Below are 21,395 nucleotides of genomic sequence, written 5' to 3' on the forward strand. Positions count from 1 at the left end.
TAGCCTTTTCCTGGGAGAATAGCGACCTCTAGTTGCTTGTTCTGGGCAGCTGTGCGCAGACAGGGCTTCTGCTTCCTGCCCAGTTGCTTTGGGGTTTATCTCCGCTGTTGCTGTGGGCTTGGCCTGGCTGGGGCTGTTCCTCCAAAATGGTGGAGCCCCGTTGGAGGGGGAGCGGCCAGGAGGCTATTTATCTCCGTAAGGGGCCTCTGTGCTCCCTGCTGCCCAGGGGGTTAGAGTGCCCAGAGATCCCCAGATTCCCTGCCTCTGGTCTAAGTGACCTGTCCTGCCCCTTTAAGACTTCCAAAAAGCACTCTCCAAACCAAAACAACAGCAACAATGAGAGAGGGAACAGAAAGAAAGAAAAAAAAAAGGAAAAAAAAAGGAAAAAACAAGCGATTTTTTTTTTTTTTTTGTCCTCAGGTGCCAGTCCCAGGCACCCGCTCACTGGTCCTGCTGCCCTGTCTCCCTAGCACCAGGGTCCCTGTCCTTTCAAGGCTTCCAAAAAGCACCCACCCACCGGTCCCGCAGGGAAGGAACGCTCGATATTCTTTGTCCTCAGGCACTGGTCCCAGGCACCCGCTCACCAGTCCCACCGCCCTGCCTCCCTAGCACCGGGGTCCCTGTTTCTTCAAGGCTTCCAAAAAGCACTCACCAAAAAGAGAGAAAAAAAAAGTGGAAAAACGCGCGATTTCTTCCGTCCTCAGGTGCCGGTCTCAGGCACCCACCCACCGGTCCCACAGGGAAAAACGCGGGATATTCTTTGTCCTCAGGTGCCGGTCCCAGGCACCCGCTCACCAGTCCCACCGCCCTGCCTCCCTAGCACCGGGGTCCCTGTCCCTTTTAGGCTTCCAAAAAGCACTCGCAGAAAAGAGAAAAAAAAAGGGGGGAAAGACGCGCGATTTCCTTTGTCCTCAAGTGCCAGTCTCAGGCACCCGCCCACCGGTCCCGCAGGGAAAAACGTGGGATATTCTTTGTCCTCAGGCGCCGGTCCCAGGCACCCGCTCACCAGTCCCGCCACCCTGCCTCCCTAGCACTGGGGACCCCGTCCCTTCAAGGCTTCCAAAAAGCGCTCGCCAAAAAGAGAAAAAAAAAAGGGGGAAAAACGCACGACCTCTTCCGTCCTCAGGCACCGGTCTCAGGCACCCGCCCGCCGGTCTCGCAGGGAGAAACGCGGGATATTCTTTGTCCTCCGGCGCCGTTCCCAGGCACCTGCTCACCAGTCCCACCACCCTGCCTCCCCAGCAATGGGGGCCCGTCCCTCTAAGGCTTCCAAAAAGCGCTCGCCAAAAAAAAAAAAAAAACCGCTCCGGTTTCTCTCCACCCGCTGGGAGCCGGGGGGAAGGGCGCTCGGGTCCCGCCGTGCAGGGGCTTGTATCTTACCCCCTTCGCAAGGCTCTGGGTTCTTGCAGGTGTGGATGTGGTCTGGATGTTGTCCTGTGTCCTGTGGTCTCTATTTTAGGAAGATTTTTCTTTGTTATATTTTCATAGCTCTATGTGTTTTTGGGAGGAGATTTCCACTGCTCTACTCACGCCGCCATCCTGGCTCTGCCCCCCATTTCTGCTGTTTTAAGCCACCCAATTTGTGACACTTAATTACAGCAGCTGAAGGAAGTACTAATACAGGGACCACTTAGAATGCTGCCTATTGCAGGTAATTGTGAGAATCCTGCCATGGGAAGGGCAACAGCAACTGATTCCTAGAGAGGGGTTCCAAGAGCAGACGACCCCTTAGGGAGCCCTGAAGATCATAAATTAGACTCCCTTCACCTTCCACATTTTGATTGTGCATGATTTTTTTCCTTTTTATTTAAGAAAAAAATTATACTAAAAAATTGTAAGAATTATACAATGAACTCCTGCATACCCTTCATCTAGATTTATCAACTGCTATTATTTTGCCTTTTTTCCCTATGGTTTTCTGTTAGAAAACATGACAAGAACAAAAGCTTTGAGTGAGAAAGACAAATTGAAGTTCAAGTTTACACTATGAGTTGCTTTGTGATTTTGGAAACATTATCATTGAATACTTTGAGCTCTTGTTTCATCCTGTGCACAATGGGACAAGTGGTGCCCCTTCACAGAGCTGGCTGAGTCTGATGAGGCCGCCCTGCAAGGTACCCAGCAGGGGTATTGGCACATGTGAGTGCCTAATGTGTGTGTTTTTCAATTCTTTACATTAATTTTCCTCATTTTATAAACAAAATTTTCGTTGACCTATTTCATGATCCCTTCTTCTCTATTACAAGTATGTCCAGGGGGGCCATAGTTATATCTGTACTTACATGTCCCCACATGCTCATGGGGTACCTCTAGTCCCTTGAGAAGCCACCCTGCTCCTCCCTACAACTGGACATCCCTAGGAGATATTCCCCATGTGCACCATGGGACTGGTGGCCATGGACTGTGACGGACCACGCCACTGCTCCCACCCCATGGGAGCGGCCATCCTTCTGCCTGTGGCCACGACACTTACCTCATCACTCCACTGTCCCACCGGCTGACAGGCTACTGCTTGGGCTGCTTTGCTGGGCACAGGTGTCCACCCTTACAGTGGTCAAGTGCCAAGGTCACCCCATGACTTACAGGAATGTGGGGAAACTGGGAACCTCTCCTTGTTAGGGTGTCCTAGAGTGGTGCAGCCTGTGTCCAACCACCCTTTGTACTTGAGAGAAGAAACTCCATGTGTTCCCTACAGCTTTTCTCTCCTAGACTTGGATATGGATCTGAAGGTGAGGGGGGTTATGGATTCAAGCCACAGTTATTATCTTGTACTGCAAGTCCTATCTGTCTTAGTCTGTCAGGCTGATGTAACAAAAATACCAGAAACTAGGTGACTTATAAACCACGTACATTTACTTTTCACAGTTGTGGAGATACTGGGGTTCTGGGGAGGCCCTCTATCTGGCTCATAGATGGCATATTTTTCACTGTCCTTACATGGAAGGACTAGGGAACTCTGTGGGGCCTCTTCTCTAAGAGCATGAATCCCAATCATGAGGGCTCCCCAAATCACCTCCCACAGGCCCCTCCTCCAAACCATTCTCTTGGGGTTACAATACCAACATGTGAATCTGGGGAGACACAAATATTCAGACCATAGCAGCACCCCATTCCAATGGCTAATTAAAGGTCTCTTTAAGTATTCATCTTTCCTTAGGATAAATTCTTCCTAAACACTCTTCAAACCTCCCCTCCCCACAAATTCTGTTTTCCCCCTCACCTGTTTCTGAGTTTTAGCAATGGATAGAACCAGCACTGGGTTTCTGAACAAACACGTCAAAGTCCTCAGTGAATTCAACGAATGTGCCCAGAAGGTCTGGACCCTGCAGTGCATGGTAAAAGGTTCCAAGTCAAAATCTTTGCAATGTCTATGTCAAAGCATCTTTGAACTCCCTTCCTCCTTTCTTCATGTCCTATTTTCTCTTTTTTCTTTCTTTTCATATGTTTTTATCAAAATTTTAACTCAAAAGGCACAGCTTTCTGAGTTTTCTTTCTTCTTTATCACAGAATTTCAGAATGATTGTAAGAAAAACAAAGGCAGTAACATAAAAAAATATCAATGGAGTGATTTGTTTACTTCTGTTGAATTTATGACCTCAGCACTGATTAAAAAATATTACAGTTGAACAGAAATTAGAAAGACAATTTTTCTTCCACATAGTTCAAAATTTTTAGTGACCAGGAGTTCCATTAACCATTTGAAATGTCCCAGGGGCATATTCAAAGTCTAAAACCCAACAGCAATGTAATTTAGTACTTCAAGAACTATATGTCAGAATATAGTACTATTGCCAGAGGAACATTCCAAACAGATAAAAGTCAGGTTAAAGATAAAACAGACATTTCAATTGAACAAACATTGAAAGATTTGGTTTAACAGATTTTTGTCAAGTCGCCAGCTCTGTGCTCCCTACTAGGTTCCTGAACTGGATAGTCAAAGAATTGTAAAAATAAAGTTAATCTTGCCTTATTTGGCCAGGCTTCTCAATTTTTTTGGTTTTGTTTTTTTAATTTAACACCAAGAAAGGAAAATGCAATGCTTCCAATTCATTAGTGAACTAGTTTGTGCTAAATGCAGCATAATCAGAAAACAGGAAGAGGATTCTGAATTGCTTACATGGAAGAAAGGTTCTCAACTGACATTATTTTAAAAATAGAATTTTATTGTAGCTTGTAGTATTACTGATACTAGATTAACCACATTTGTCACATGTAGTCTGTAAATCAAAGAGTTAGTAGAATCTCATTACTCTTCAGGGAAGAACAGTTTTATTTTTAAATCCCATCTACAATCTGTAAAGTAGATTTCCTTTTGGCAGATGGGATTTGAAAGCATTAACAGGGGGCATGTGCATGGTCCCGTGTACGTGCTCTGTGGAAGGCCCATGTGAGCCTGATAAAAGCTGAGGGACAAGAAGGGGAAACAATGATTTACTTACACAGACAAGAGTTAATCATCTCCATCCAATGCATTTAGTATCCCAGCGAGCTGATCTCACTCACCGTCAGACACCGGGTTGCTGGGAAGCAGACGAGGACTCGCTGGCAAATGTCCTTCTCCTGAGTGTTATCCTACATATGGTGAGTGGAATGAGAGGTGGGTTCCAGCACTGAGGCAGTCACAGCATCTGGCTGGTGCAGCTCCTGTGACTGTGGGCTCAGCAGACACCTCTGCTTTCAAAAGACTCCTTGTAACAGTTTACAATAGGCAGATACAATCTGAAGTTCTGCTGAGCCACCTTCCTGCCTGGCCCCAAACACCATCCAACTACACTCAGAGATCCTTGAAAACATCCCAAATGTGACTTTTTAATTATTCAGCAACATGAAAGTAGCAACTCAAAAACCAAAAAGCACTGGAAGGAAAAATGTCTCAATATGTGAGGCTGAATCGGGAATGAAAATTTCTTATGGCTGAAGTTAAGCATCACTGCTGAGATTTCTTCTGTTTGTTTTTTTTATATCCACTTCATCTTTCTTCTGTTGATCTCTCTATCCAAGTGTTTATCCTTTTCAGTGGAAAGTAAAGCTAAGTATCATTTTACCAATTACTTATTTTACTATTCAAAACAACCAGGTACATTCTGCTTTGCACACAATGTTAGGGTGAAACCCACAGATTCACAATCTTGTGACCATCTTTCATGGCAACTGTGCAAGAGAATGAACAACAACAAAAATACTGTGACATTGATGTTTTGTATCTACAGTGAGGTCAGTTGTGAGGGGTTTAATCTGTCTAACCTCAGTGCCTAGCCCAGTATCTAGCAAATGATAGGCATTCAATAATTACTTGTTGAGTTAGTTTACATTTTCTTTCCACTCAAATTCTAGGGAACTTGCCCTTGTTTAAAGATGCAAAGGATCTGTGAGAAGCAAAGGAACAAATTATAGCTGTTAGGCTTGGAGCATTTTAAAAACCAAATAAGGCTACAAAATTTGGGAGTTGTATTAGCCAGGATATGTTAGGCTATGCTGTGGTAACAAACCACCTCTCAAATCTCAAGTACTTGACATTAATTTGAACTCATCCCAAATCCAATGCAGATGTTCCTGGTCAGATGATTCTCTTAAGTGGCTCTCTTCCAGGTGGTGATATAAGGATCCAGGATCTTTTCATCTGGTACTTTTGTCACCCCCTGTACTATCACTGTCCTCTCATCTATCTGTCCTATCCATCCAACCATGGAGTACAAAGAGAGCATGGAGAAGGTGCACTGGCTTTCCATAGTTTCATTCTGGAAGCTATACAAGAATTAGTCACATGGCCCCACCAGGTATGAGGGGCTGGGGAATGTAGTTTAGTCATGGACCCAGAGAGAGAAAGGGGTTTGGTGAGTATCTATCCAGTCTTTGACATGAGAACCTGATGAGAGTACTGATACAGAGAGAAACAGGAGCTAATGGCTGGAGAAACCAAGTCATAGTAATACTGCCAACATGTCAGCAGTCATGAAGCGGAGGAGCAATCAAACAACAGCAGCAAGCAGGGAGGCAGGTCAAGTCAGTGCGGTCACATGCACCCTGGCCTAAGGCCAGCAGAAATGAAGGCCATGGGTTGCAGAGTGAAGATCTGGGCCAATTTCTAGGTCTCCAAGGAGGACCACCCTGAGATATTGTGAGGAGAAGAAAATCACTTAGGGGCTGGGGTTTAGGCAGCCCTCCTTGTGAGGGCCAGTACATAGACTATCCTTATGGTTATCCATTTATAACTTGTAACCTATAGGCTCCAGGAAGATGAAACTTATTAGTTAACAAGTTACATAATGTCAAACACATACATATACATAAATGTACTGGTAACTCATCTACTGAGCACCTATTTTCCAGGCACTTTATGTCAGTCATCTCTAATCCTTACAATAGCCCTTCAATGGACTAATTTTCCTTCATTTCCATGAGGAGACTCAAATTCAGAGGGATTAACTTGTCACACATTTTGTGAGTGACAAAGCTGGGATCTGAACGTGGAGAATCTGACACCAAATTCCAAACTACAGTGTAGTACCTTGTATATCTATGTTCATGCTTTCTGTGATGCATGTGCACACATGCTACAATGCCAATTTTATGAGGAAATACATCAAGTAGTTATTGCTACATAACAAACTACCTCAAAATAGAGCAGCCTAAGAACTCTTCATTATTTTTCATGAATCTGGGGTTGGCTTGAGCAGTTCTCCTGGGGTGGGCTGGGTCTGGCTGGTGTCTCCCAGGGTTGGCGGGGGGCTGCCCCATCTGGAATAGCCTCAGCGGGGGTGACGTGGTTCACTCCACGCATTCCCTCACATGCTAGTAAGCTAGCCCAGCCTTGTTTTTATGGCAGCGGCAAGGTTCTGAGAGAATGAAAGCACAAGGCCTCTTGAGGACTAGGCTTGGAACTGGTACACCACCACTTCACCACAGTGGCCAAAGAGAGTCCTAAGACCAGCTCAGGTTCAAGAGTGGTGAGGCAGAATCTACTTCCTGACAGAAGGAGGTGAAAAGTCACTTTGCAGAGAGCTTGACTATGAGGGGTAGGGAGTGGAGCCAATTTTGCAATCAAACTGCCACATCTAATATCTTAGATATCTTTTCCCCTAAAAAAAGTAGATAAGAAAAGTTGATAAGAATAAAGTACAGTTTTATTAATTAGTAAAATAGCACATGAGTCTTCCAAAACATATGTGTTCTCTAGTTCCTCTGATCCAAAAAAAGTGCTGAAATAGACAATGTGCTAAGTGGATAAATATCTTTTTTATTTAGGGAGGCAGGGCACAAAAATGCCCACTTCCAGAAAACAGCCTTGCAGTAGAAGATTTTTTTAAAAAGAAAAATAAAACTGAAAATTTGACTTCCTGTACGCCCTGCAAAGAAGGGGGTGGAGCAGAGCTGTGAACGTGTGAGGAGCAGCTGGCTTTTATTTTTAAACACATACTAGAGTTACCCAGATATTTTTCTAGAAAAATGGAAGGAGACCTACTAAAGGATTCTGACACAGAGGAATATCATTTCAGGTAAATGCTAATGTGACTGACATGGTCTTTTTAGAATAAAGTCTTCTCGTTGTAATCTATTTGTCTTGTCTGCCAAATGAGAAAAAGAAATACACAATGAATGCTGAAAGATAAAAAATGCCATAGATTCTTAGTAGGCTTTCAAGAAATGTTTGAAATGTCTGAGTCAGGTTTTGTTCACTGCTGAAGTAGACTTCTCTTTCAGGGAGTTCAGTTCTGATGCATGAGAACTTATAAATCATACCCCTGTAACAATAAAGTCTTGTTTGCATAGAATAATTCGATACCACCAGTGGTAACTAGGGTTCTGTGATATTATTTTTAGGTCTGAGGTCGTGAGCAAACTTAAACTGTAACAGTAAGAAAGCCACGGAAGAACCAACCAAGCTCCGCTGCACTTCTGAGGCCACTGGGTCGTAAATCTGGAAATGATAAGGCAATTGACGCACAGCCAAGTCACTCTGTGGGTTTTAGGGTCAGCTTATGGAACTAGTTTCTGTAAACTCTCACCAAGGATTGAAAAAACAGGGTCCACAGGAATGTGCAAGATAATGTAAATGATCAAGCAAGCAGGGCGTAAGGGCGTAAGGGAGTAACGGTGATCATGGCGAACCCCATCTAAAGAGAACTAATTAAAAGTTAAAAAAAATCGTGCAAGCCAAACAAAGCAAGTGTGTGTGTAGCTGTGACCTGCACTATGTGAATCGTGACTTCTCCAGAGCAAGGCTAGAGTGCTAGTAAACTGATAACCTCTAACCATGACTTCTCTTGTGCCAAATCAACATGAGAACTTAAGAAACTTTTTTTCTTTAATCTTCTTTACCTTTTCCACTTTCTCCTTTAAAGAGTTAAAAGAATATTACAAAATTGTGTGCCAACTCAAGAAGCACATTTATATGTGATTATCAACTCAGATTTCACCTTGAGTTTTCTCTGAAATTGTCTAGACGTATCAAAAAATACAAAAACAAGCTCTGGGGGATAACAAAGACTCTAAATGCCATAATCTGTCTGAAACATAAATTGAGACAAAAGGGTTATTTTTACTTGTATTATTTCAGTAGGCCTTCAATAATATATTGTGAAACCTGAATAGAACTTGGACATAGTGTGGCTCAGTATATGTACACTGTCAATGAAAAGAAACAGCAGAAAAGCACAAAAGAAATAGACATTTGTCTGTATGTCCCAAGTAAAACAACCCTAGATATAAAGAAATTCCCCATTTTCCTCATAAGAAAATCACTAAAAAATGACTAGTGTCATTTTTTGAATGCCCCCTAAATATAAATACTTTGATACAGGATTTATTTCCATCTAAGTTGTTAAAGAACCAGTGCTTTTTCATTCCGTGTATGATGCTATCATTGGCCATGCTACCTCAAGGAGCAAGTACCCATTTGTGTAATATTAGATCTCTTGTTTTTATTTTTATTCATCTTATTGGTATTTATGCTTAATCTCCATAACATAAACATGTACTGTGTTGCTTTCAAAGACCTATAAAGATTTAAAGATTTATAAGTGACTTCTAAAGATCTATAAAAGATGTTCTATAGTCTTACCAACTGCAGTTTAGAGCTGATACTACAGAAATAAACAACTAAATTATATGACATATTTTTGCTTTTTCTTAGACTCCACCAAGTGATTTCTAGAATCACTCAAAAGTACCATTCATGGAGGTCTTTTAGGCCAATGTCTCTTCCCCAAATGACACTTAGCCATTCAAAATAAGGCAAATGAAGAGCCCCAAATATGAGAAACTCTAGGGATGATAGGCTATGATCTTCCTCTAAGGAATGCTTTTGAAAAAAAGAAAACTTCTCAGTTTATAATAGGCACATATGATAATCAGACTATTTCAATGTTATTTAGTCTTTCAGAGAAAAACAAGAGATGGAGGTGGAGATAGCGTCCTTAATGTCCAACAGAACCTCTTTAACAATCCTCTTTTGCTCTCTGTCACTATTTTCTGCACAGGCAGCAGCTGCCACTCCATAAACCCACGCCCCACTCCCACACGCACCCAGCGGTCTCTCCCACTTACAGAGGTGGAAAAGTGGCTCTCAATCTGTTCCTTTCTCTCCCACCCCCGTTTCCCCCTTACCTCCACATGGCTCTCTGTTCTCTCTCCACCCCCACCCCCAGCCCAGGGCCTCCATTTATGCTCCCCACAAAAACACTCTGGGAAGTGTAGTCTAGTATCTTATTCCAATTATTTTTCTTGAGTAAATCTGTCCATTATCCAGATTCTGTACTAAAGAGTCCAGGTGCCGACATACCCACAAAGCAAGAACCCTGCCTTCTCAAAAAGCAGAAAGAAGGGAAAAAGGCCTCATATTTGTTAATCCTTTTATTCCTGTGATGCTTGAATAGACACATCCTGTCCTGTGTGTCACCCCATGGAATTGCATAACTAGGCCAAGGAAGGCATAAGCCCCTACCTGGCAGTAAAAATGTAACCCTTGACAAACACAGTGCTAAAGTCCTCTCGGTTCCCAAACCAATTATTTTTTCTTCTGATTTGCTTGTGTTTCTTTCCAGAATTTTTTGACTGAAATTTTGTGATAGAAATAAACAATCTTTTCACCCTCTAATTTGTAAGACAAGAGGTCAGTTGCTTGAAGCTTTACCTCGTGTTTACCAACAGGGGGAAGCAATGAGATTCAGTGACTCAGATTTTAAGTGGAACAAGAAAAATATTTTTGAATTAAGCCAGTGACTTTTCATCTATAATCTGTTTGGAGAATCCACCTAAATTCAGTAACTTCAAAGAAGAATCATTCCTGTGGGTCACGAATTTGGGTAGGGCTTAGAGGAGCAATTCTTCTGCCTCCTGTGGCTTGGGCTGTGGGCAGTCAGTGGAATTCAGTGGCAGCGGGGCTTTCCTAAAGGATCCATGGCAGTTCACCCACTGCCTGGTGTCTCAGTGGGGATGGCTGGAGGGCTGGGTTCCACTGCACCCCTGCTTCTCTCCACGTAATCTCAGAGCCTCTCCATGTAGTCTTTCCAGGGTAACTGGACTTTTACACAGCAGTTCAGGGTTCCAAGAGTGAGTGTTCTAAGACACAGAAAGAGGGGTCTGCCAGTTTCTCACAGACTGCCAGAAATGGGCATGTGGCCACTTACACTCTATTTTATTGGTCAGAGCAGTTATAAGCTTTTAAAGTGAAGATTCATAGAGCTACCGTTTGATGGCAAGAAGGTATAAAGAACAAAAATGCTTGTGGCTAACCCTAACCCACCACACTTCATTGCCAAGGTCTATGCCTGGAAGACTCAGCTCAACTCATCTCTTCCATCACAGGGCTGGCAATCTTTGGCCCACTGACCAAATTCAGCCTACTTTCCATTTTAGCAAACAAAGCTTTTTGGGAACACAGTCACACTCATTCATTTATATCCTGTCTATGGCTGTTTTCACACTGTAACAGTGGAGTTGAGAAGGTGTGACAGAGAACATATGGCCCATGAAGCCTAAAATATTTACTATCTGGCCCTTTACAGAAAAAGCTTGCTGACTCCAGTTCTATAGCATAAAAAGAACCCAGTTCTGACAGAGATAGTAGAAAACATACTCTTCCCAGCCCTGGTCAGTTGAGAGGCAGAGAAGTCGGGGAGTTCAGCATGTATATTTCCCAGTGCCCCTTATGAATGGGTCTACAGTAAGAACACCCAGATGAAAGGGAATCTGAGGTCACCAAGGGTGAGGGTTAGTGGCACTCTCCTCTGGGAGAGGGGACAGGGGTGCTAAGTCTCTAGGAGAAGACCAGACCCAGACACTGCCAACATGGCAGGGTGCAGTACTACAGTCCTGCCAGCAAGGCTGCTCCAGGTGGGCTGGGGTAGTTCCTTCAGAGGGCCTGCTGGGGGCAGAATGTCCTATGTGCTGTGGTACGCGGGAGCACGGAAGTGGGGACGTCCCAGGGAGCAGCTGGGAGCATTTATGACCAGGGAAAATGGCTGGAATCAGGCACACCCTTGTGACCATCAGTCTAGAGACTGGACAAGAGCCCTCAGTCCCCTGAAGAACAAGGAAAGTCTGAAGCCCCCCATGTGGATGCAAGCCATGCAATACTCCCCCACTCTCCCAAGGAAAGCAGGAGGAGGGAAAAGGTGAATTATCTAAGAGCATAAGAAAGACAGCTTAAACTGGAGGAGACCATTGCCATGATCTGTGGCGAGTTCAGACTTCCTACTGGGCCCTCCCTCTGACTCTCTCTCCAGCGAATCAGTAAGGCAGCCCTCAGGAACGCCAGATTACTTTTAGGGAAGAGAGAAATTACATTTTTTTTCCTCACACCTGAATGTAAGGTATAAACTTTAGACCTTGTTACAGTGAGATTCTATGAGTTTCTTATATTCTTTTAAATTAAATTCATATTGTAAAGATCCTAACATCATTGCCCAGTCCTAACATTAAACTTCTAATAGGACTGGAAGGAACCTCCTTCTTGAGAGATGGAGGACATAGCTGTGGCAGGTCATAAAATGAAGTTCATGAGCAGTCTGGCCAGTTCCGCTGTGGTTTTGACAAGGGCCTAGGGCACTGCAGTGTGCTAGGGCACTGCAGTGTGCTAGGATGCTGAAGGAAGCTATTAAGGCCAGATTCCTCCCAAGAAAATGATGGTGGAGTTAATTCAGATGATTTCCTAGCAAAGTTTCTTTCTCTGCCCCAACAACACTACCACTCTGTTCTACATTTTAAAAGAGGTGGGGTCATGTTTTAAATTTGCTAATGAACAAATCATTGGCTATTAGAAAATACAGGTGAAGTAGTAATTGTTAGCTGGTAAGTTGAAGTGCAGTAAAGTGATTCAGGTTCAGGTGTGATTTTTCACAGCTAGGCCATAGCTGTAACTGCTTGAAGACACAGGCAAGAGAGATGTGGGCTTGGAAATGTGGTGACCTTTCTCTGGGAGCTCTAATGGGTGCTTACGAGCCATAGATAAAGCCATCCTGAAAAACTGAGCTATTAGTAGACAAAGTATCTACTTTAGGCTACATTTTAAGATAGCTTATCTATTGCTGTATAACAAACCAGCCCAAACCTTAGTGGCTTAAAATAACATCAATTTTATTATTTCTCATGCTGCCTTGGATTGACTGAGCTCATCAGGAGGTTCTTCTGCTCCATGTGATGTCATTCACAGTCACGGTCATCTGAGAGCTCATCTGGTTTTGGAAAATCCAAGAATGATGCTGAATCCTCAATGGGGGGCTGTTGATCAGAGCACCTAGGTTTTCTCATACACAGTCTATGTGACTAGAGTCTTTCAAAGCATGGTAGCTGGGCTCAAAGTGGAAGCATTCCAAGTGCAAAACTTCCAAGGGGAAGGAAGTGCAAGTTCCATGTTTCTTACACAGAAGTCTCACAGAATTTCTTATCTGCCACATTTCATTTGTTGAAGCAATCACAGAGCCAGCCCAGATTCAAGAGGAGGAGAAATAAGCCCTACTTTTTGACATGAGATGTGACATGGGTATACAGGGAAAGGATGTATTATTGGGTGCTTTATTAGTCAGGGTTCTCCAGGGAACAGATATATTTATAACTTGAGAGAGAGAGAGAGAGAGAGAGAGAGAGAGAGAGAGAGAGAGAGAGAGAGAGAGAGAGAGAGAGAGAGAGAGAGAGAATTAGTTCATGGGACTGTGGAGTCCAAAATATGTTAAGTAGGCTGGCAGGCTGGAGACCCAGGAGGAATTGCAGTAGAGCCTGAATGCAGTCTCCTGGTTGGATTGCTCCTTGCTTGGAGAAGATCAGTCTTTTTCTATTAAGGCCTTCAATTGATTAGATGAAGCCCGCCCACACTATGGAGAACAATCTGCTTTACTCAAAGTCTGCTGATTTAAATGTTAATCTCATCCAAAACCACCTTTGTAACAACATCTGGAATAATGTTCAAGCAAATATCTGGATACCATGACCTAGCCAAGTTGACACATAAAATTAACCCCTGGAGGGGCCAGCCTTAGAGCCTGGCTACCACAATGGACCAAGGTCCTTCCTGGTCCTTTTGGTCACCCTCTCCTCCCATCCTTCCCCACCCCCACTGTTTCTCTGTATCTTCCTTTCTCTTCTTTTATTCCTTTTGGACTACAGGGCCCCCTTCTCTGCTTCAGCCTACTGTTCTGAGCATGGCCCTCTCTCTCTTCCACTGCTTGCTTTTCCATGGGCATCAAAGTTGATGAAGTATTTCCAACCTCTGCTATTAAACAGAGATGCTCCATTTGTTTGGTGCTCAAGGAATGGAGTATTCTAAGGACTGTGGTGGCTGAACACCAGGCAAGCCCCCTTCCCTCCCCGATGCTGTAGGATGTGATTGGTGATTTCACCTCTCAGATCCTGTCTTTTCCCTCCTTTTTCAGATAGAACACTCTAGATCCTTATCTACTGGAAAAGAACAGAGGAGCCCAGGTTCTCTCTCTCCTCCCAGGCACCATATGTTCTCTGACAAAGACAGATTGACAGGAAAAAAGCATACACATTTATTGAATTTTTACATATACATGGGAGCTTTCACAAGAGAATGAAGACCTGAGCATGAAGCTTGTATATTTTGTAGAAAAAGAAACAATAAATTTGTGAAGAACTGACGAGACAAATGGATTTAGGCTAGAAGCAGTAAATGGTGAAGAAGCAACTAGGAAAATAAGGGTTAATTTAACAAGGCTGGCTTGTACAGATTTTTTTGGCCCCAAATTCCCCATCTCTTGTCATAAGAATGTCTTCCCTCCTCCAGGCACAAGGAGGGTCCCTTTCACTTGGAAGTTTTATGACCTGTTTCAGGGAAGAAAGGCAAGGTGTTGGAGGTCAGAGAGACTTCCCTGCTTCTGCCATTTTTAAAACATTCCTTCAGCTTAAGATATTTAAAATGCCTAGATGCCATATTTTCGGGTAGCATATCCTAAATATACCAACAAATGCAAGAAATGAAACTTATATATCTATATATGTGTGTGTGTGTGTATTATATACATGTGTGTATATATATTATATACATGTGTATATATACATATATATATATATATATATATATATATATATATGACCTAATTTCTGTTTCTTCTTGGAGCTCTCATTCATCTCATTCAGTACATATGGGCTTGCATCTAAGCTGAGAGATGGCAGTTGAGAAGGAAAAGGTGTGTATACCAACCACCAAGGTCCCACTGGACTCAGCCTACCATCTGCCCTTGGAGTCACCAAGTTTCCCTCTGACCTTTGGCCCTCAGTCATCTGTGTTGGGCAGAGTTCTCCCACATTCCCAGCCCAAGGCCCTTCTAGGTCCAGCCTACCCTCATCACTGCTGTATCCTCACAGGCTCTCAGGAATCATTGGATCCTTCTGGGCTTCCCTGAGGGGTGGGACATGCTGTGGATCTGCTAAGATGCTCTACCACCCCTGGGCTATTCTTTGATGCCTTGCGAACACCCCACCTCTCCTGCATCACATTATAACACAAGAGAGCTCAGGCCCATCTCTTAGACACACACGGGAAGGAGGCCTCATGCCTGGCCTGCCAGCAGCTCCCTCAACCCATTGGGATGTTCTGTTTGCCCACCTGGGTTGGGAGAGAAGCAAGGGCCTGAGTCTCCACACTCAGGGATCCCCCACCTCCTAAGAGCTCCTCTCCCTCCCCAGTGGTGCAGCTCTGTGCACCAGGTGCTCCAGGCTCCCTTGTCAGGAAGCTGTGCCCTTACATCATCAGATACTCTTCTGGACCTGCAGGACCCAAACTTCAGAAACTCAAAAAGGCTGCTTGTGCACTGCTGAGCACCTCTTCCCTGAGGCAAAGGCTCAAGTGTCATTGTCACTGTTTCAGCCATCAGCACCCGTCACTGGGAATTAACAGACAGTCATCTGTCAGGGTGGCCCTGGAAATACCTCAGTCCAAGGTCTCAAAAATCAGCACTCCCAGAACACTGAGAGCCAAGATGGTATGTGTGGAAAGCATTTGCAATTCAACCTCTCTTACTAAGAATGAAGACGAATTCTTTTTAATTGAACCAGAAAGAATCTGGCTTCTTCTAAGATATTCCCTTTCTTAAGCCTTCTTTGAGAATTCAACTGTCTTCTACTTTAAGAACTTTTATTCAAATCAGAGATTCTGAATCTAAGGTTCATGAACTTCTTGAAATCATATGCAAATCTAGGTGCTTTTTTCTAAGCATCCACAGCTTTAAAAAAAAAATTAGATTCAGCAAAGAATTTGTGACTCAGATTAAGGTTAAGAACTGTTGCTGAAAGCCAAGGCCACAAATTTATTTCCCCTTGACTTTTGTGCATCACTCTGACCATGTTTTGAAGTTCAGAAAATACATATCTGTGCAAAGGAAAAGGACCATTCTGTGCACTGAATTAAAGTTTAAGAGCCTGAACAGTATGCCTGATAACTCTTTCAACAGGTTCAAAGTTGATGGCTCTTCCAGTTTTGAGGGAAAGCTAGATATAACATCTGTCACCTCCTAGTCACAAGGGCTAGATACGTGTCTGCTTCTCCTTACTGCTCCAGGTGTGTGTTTCTTGAGGCTGGACGTGCCATCTTCAGTCACAGTAGGTGAACAGTAGTGCTCCTCTGCTTCAACCTCCACCCACTGACCTTAACATAGCCCAGGGCAGGATATAAAGCTCTTTGGTGTGTGTTCTTTCTTTTGACACTTACCGCAACTGCATGGGGTGATGAAGGCAAATTCTCTTGGTCCTGCTTTATGGATGCAGAAAGGAAGCTCAGAGAGTTAGTGACTGGTCCATGGTCCTGCTGGAACTTATGCACATCAGGGTGCTGACCACAATTCCTGAAAAAAGTGCTGTTAGCTTAAAAGCAATTATAAGACACTCATTTTTGTTTTTATGCTCTGTTAAGGATTGAATTGTTTCCCTCAGAATTCCTATGTTGAAATCCCTACACCCTCCCCATACCTCAGAATGTGACCTTCTCTGGAAATGGGGCATTACAGGTGTGATTAGTTAAGATGAGAATCACACAAGAGCAGTGTGGGTTCTGCATCTAATGTGACTGCTGTCCTTATAAGAAGGAGAAGCTTAGACACAGACAGGCACAGGGAGAATGCCAGGTAAAGAGGAAGACAGAGATCAGAGGGATGCTTCCGTAAGTCATGGATGCCAGAATGCCAGCAGACCACGAGAAGCTAAGTGAAAAGCATGGAACAGGTTGTCCTTCACAACCCTCAGCAGGAACAAACCCCGCCGACACCTTGATCTTGGACTTCCAGCCTCCAGAACTGTGAGACATTAAACGTCTACTGTTTAAGCCACCCCATTTGTGATACTTTGTTATAGCAGCCCTAGCAAACTAATATATACTCTGTTCCACAATTTTTAAAATTAAATAAATATATGAATCCTTGCTTGGCATCAGATATTAAAATGACACAGAAACATGTAGAATAAAATGTGAATTGTTGCCTCACCATGTCAATACCACCCCCTCGCTGTATAGTAGCCACAGTTATATCAGATAGTTGTCCTTCTAGAACTTTCTTCTATGAATTTATATACATATTTGTAGAGATGCCCACTTGTATTGTGAACCTAGTGAAAGTTTCTGACTCTGGGTTTTCACTGTTACCTCTTAGATACTTGAGATAATGTTTACTCTTCCATTAGTTGTTAGAAGTGTGCTTTCTCTTCAATAACCCACTGGAGTCGGGTGTGTGTGTGTGAGCATATGTTTTCATAATCATTCTCAGCAGAGAGAAAAATTCAAACAAAAGGATCTCCTTGAGTAAAAATATATACATTGGAAAAAACTTCTGGAGATTGCAAACATGGATATACTTGCTGTGCATTCATCCCACAGCATGGTGCTAGATAAAGGTGTGAAATGCGAGGTCTGTACTACCCAGCTCAGAGGATAACCAACACTCCCACCTAAACACAGGTGGTAGTTGTTTACTGACAAAGATTTGACCTGCAACTTCCAAGTTCCATCTGTTAAAGATACAGCTTTTCCCACTGGACAAGGTGTCACTCTCTCCTTCTATTAACTCAATAATTTCTGCTTTTATAAAACAAAGCAAAACAAAAAAGACAACCCTGTCTCCATATGGGTCCAATAGTCAGACCCAGCCAGGAACTCTGCTGAGAACTTTTTCCTCCCCTTCAGTCACCAAGGACTGTGGCACTGAGCCTGCTATGTTTTCTTGTGGACCTATGCTAAGGAAAAATTTGTATTACTCTGGACCTAGGACAGATCATTGTTCTTTTCTCAGAAAGTTTATATAAATTAACCTAAATTATACTTGTTCCTGAGATGAAGGTAGCCTGAGTTTTCTCATCCTTACAGAATTATGGCTGTGCCTTCTTCTGTAATACTGAATGGAAGTGGCTTGAGCCACCAGCCTGTGTAAAGCGAGAACTCCACAGCCCCTTCAGACCTCTCGGGATCCTCAGCGGGCGGATGTCTCTCTAGTTCACACTGCCTCTGATCTCCCCCTTCCTCACTCAGGTCTGTGTTTCCAGTGCTGTGTGGGAGCTTCTATTCCACGTCCCATCACCTCATGTCACACACCACCCCTTCCACGGAGGCGAGGCTGTGTTTGCAGCAGATTTTCCAGGCTTGAGGAGGGGCTTCCCACCCCGCAGCAGCCCATAACTGAACGTTAGGCTCTCCTCAGTCTCTGCAACATCTTGCTGGCCTCACTTTCTCTCTGTCCCCCAGCCTCTGCCATTCCCTTCAGTGATGTCTCTTCTTTTTCTCTTGTCTTTGCCACGCAGTACAGCCCTTTCTTTGTTCTGCTTTCTTCTTTGGTATTTTTCCCCAAGCCACATTTTTCATATCTAAATGGTCAATCAACAGCAACAAAAGGCCCTCCTTAAGAGGGTTTCTATCATCAGCACTTGAACACACACAATTGTTTTTCTTTGCTGCACACAGTACTTTACTCCTTCTCCTGTGAGAATAAACAGGCACAAAACTCACCCTGATTTGGGGGCAGTACAGTCACTACAGTTGACAATCTGTGCCCTGTCCTCCTGCCCCAGGCATCATCTACTTTCCAGGCACTTCTGAATGGGCTGAGTGAGCAGCAGAACAGCACAGCCAATTTGTGCATTTGGGGCATGTCTCTTATTGATTCGGAGGCTGCAGACCTATTGATCTTGTCTCCGGCCACAATCATCATTAAAACAAATGTGCAGCCAGCATGGTCTGGTCTCTTCACACATGCAAACACAGCCCCACATCCTTCTGCAGGAATAATTATATACCTGAGCTCCTTAACTGTGCACATGAAAAAAAAAGAAGTGTTTAAAGAGGAAAACCCTACACAAAAGATGGCTGAGAATAGCAGTCACACAAAGCAGTAGAGCTGCCTAGAATACTAAAAGCAAAAAAACAAGTCAACAGTAATTACAAGCATAAAAATGTTAGCTCATCCTTTTCTCAGGTTTCACATCTTACAGGCATTCTGGCTAGAAGGAATTTACTTAGGGAAAATTGAATATGCTATTACCTTTAAAATCACCTGGTTTAATTTTAAGAATGTTTTTTAGTTGAGGGACAAAACAAGCTGAGAAACCACTGCTATGGTTCTTCTTACAATGTGGGACAACTAGGATGAAATAGGCCAGAAGGCCCCCGTGCCGCACCTTCCCACCAGAAGGTCTCTCCTGCAGACAGTGTCTGCCTGCTGGGGGCCTACCCAAACAGATCCCTCCTCAGTGGCCTGCACAACCATCACCCTAGGAGTCCATTCTCGGCCAGAGCGAGCTGAGCCCCTGCAGTGCCTTCAGCAAAGGGAGAAAGCCTTTTAAGAATATGAATGAGGGATCATGGGAAGATGGCGGCGTGAGTAGTTCAGAGGAAATCTCCTCCCCAAAACATATATATTTATGAAAATACAATAAATACAACTATTCCTAAAAGAGACACCAGTGGATGCAGTACAACAGCCAGGATACATCTACATCTGTGAGAACTCAGCATCACACAAAGGGAGTAAGATACAAGCCGTGGCCAGGCGGGACCCAAATGCTCCCCCACCCCAAAACCCGGCAGGAAGAAAGGAGTTGGAACGGGGAGGGAGTGAAAGCCCAGGCTGCTAAACAACCAGCTCTAGAAATCTGCAACCAGAACGCAGACACAAGGTGCACGGGGTGCTGGATATTAGAGAAACAGAAAAGCAAAACCGGTGTGCAGGTCCCCGCAACCAGCGCCCCTGAGACAAAAGAAAAGTGAGTGCTTTCTGCAAGTCTTAAAGAGACAGGGACCCCATAGCTGGACGAAGTTGTCGTGGCACACATAGCCAGCAGCTAGGAATCTCGGGGAAACTTAGGTGCCCTAAACCCCAGGGAGGCAGTGCAGCTCTGAAGCCCCTGACAGCACTAAGCAGCCTGCCAGTCGTTCCTCCAACTGGTGCGGACCCTGACACACTGGCCCAGTAAGCAGGAGAGTGGCAGTGCGTGCTGGGGACGGCGGCGCCGGAAGGGACCGAGAGCAGAGCTATGTGCCAATGGCACCAGAGGAGACCAGGAGAGGCTTGTGCAAGCCCGCAGTGGTGTGACTATACAGCCCAGGCGTGGCTCATGCGCACTGGCAGCAGGGGAGCCAGAGGAGCCCGGTAGAGGCCCATGTGCACCTGCAGTGGAGCCAGAGGGAACAGGTGCACTCCCAGCAGCCGACTTGAATCCCAGCCCAAGGCACAGCCACCCGGGCCAGACCCAAAGGTTGCTGCTGGTACAGAGCTGCCTGGCAGGGTTGCTGCTAGCATGGAAGAGCACATCTGGTGTGCCCGCCACTCCCTGCAGGGCTCTGCGCTGCACTGACGGACACCCTGCCCACAGCAGCTTAAGGGACTAGCCCGGTGGCTGCTCCAGGAGTGCGGGTAACCGTCACAGGCAGCAGAGAAGGGCAAGGCATACAGCAATCAGGAAAGGACTTTCTTCTCCCAGCTGACACACCCGCAACCTGCCTACAGCCACTGCTATCACCATGAAAAGGCAAAAAAATTGGGTCCAGTCCAAGGTACTTCAAACAACACCTGAGAAAGTATCTGCAGAGGCAGACCTAACCAGTCTCCCTGAAAAAGAATGCAAAATAAAAATCATAAATATGCTGACAGAGCTGCAGAGAAATATGCAAGAGCTAAGGGATGAAGTCTGGAGGGAGATTACAGACATTCGGAAGGAGATTACAGAAGTGAAACACACTCTGAAAGAATTTATAAACAGAATAGATAAGATGCAAGAGGCCATTCATGGAACAGAAACCAGAGAACAGGAACACACAGAAGCTGATGCAGAGAGAGATAAAAGGATCTCCAGGAATGAAACAATATTAAGAGAACTGTGTGACCAATCCAAAAGGAACAATATCTGCATTATAGGGGTACCAGAGGAAGAAGAGAGAGAAAAAGGGATAGAAAGTGTCTTTGAAGAAATAATTGCTGAGAACTTCCCCAAACATGGGGAGGAAATAGTTGCTCAGACTACGGAGGCACACAGAACTCCGGAGAGATGGGACCCAAAGAGGACAACACCAAGACACATAATAATTAAAATGGCAAAGATCAAGGACAAGGACAGAGTATTAAAGGCAGCCAGAGAGAGAAAAAAGGTCACATACAAAGGAAAACCCATCAGGCTATTATCAGACTTCTCAACAGAAACCTTACAGGCCAGAAGAGAATGGCATGATATATTTAATGCAATGAAACAGAAGGGCCTTGAACCAAGGATGCTGTATCCAGTAGGATTATCATTTAAATATGAAGGAGGAATTAAACAATTCCCAGACAAGCAAAAGTTGAGGGAATTTGCCTCCCACAAACCACCACTACAGGATATCTTAGAGGGACTGCTCTAGACGGAAGCACTCCTAAAAAGAGCACAGAACAAAACACCCAACATATGAAGAATGGAGGAGGAGGAAT

The 21,395-nt window shown here is 44.3% G+C and overlaps 1 long non-coding RNA gene across 1 annotated transcript; it reads left to right on the top strand.

Moving 5' to 3' along the window:
• The first annotated feature begins 4,482 nt into the window (after positions 1–4,482).
• On the top strand, positions 4,483–14,523 carry LOC108396194 (uncharacterized). The gene is made up of 3 exons (XR_001852902.3): positions 4,483–4,581; positions 7,246–7,496; positions 7,822–14,523. It is a non-coding gene; the product is annotated as an uncharacterized lncRNA (long non-coding RNA).
• Positions 14,524–21,395: the final 6,872 nt, after the last annotated feature.

Source organism: Manis javanica, chromosome 6 (genome assembly GCF_040802235.1).
Source record: "Manis javanica isolate MJ-LG chromosome 6, MJ_LKY, whole genome shotgun sequence".
NCBI classification, from domain to species: domain Eukaryota; kingdom Metazoa; phylum Chordata; class Mammalia; order Pholidota; family Manidae; genus Manis; species Manis javanica.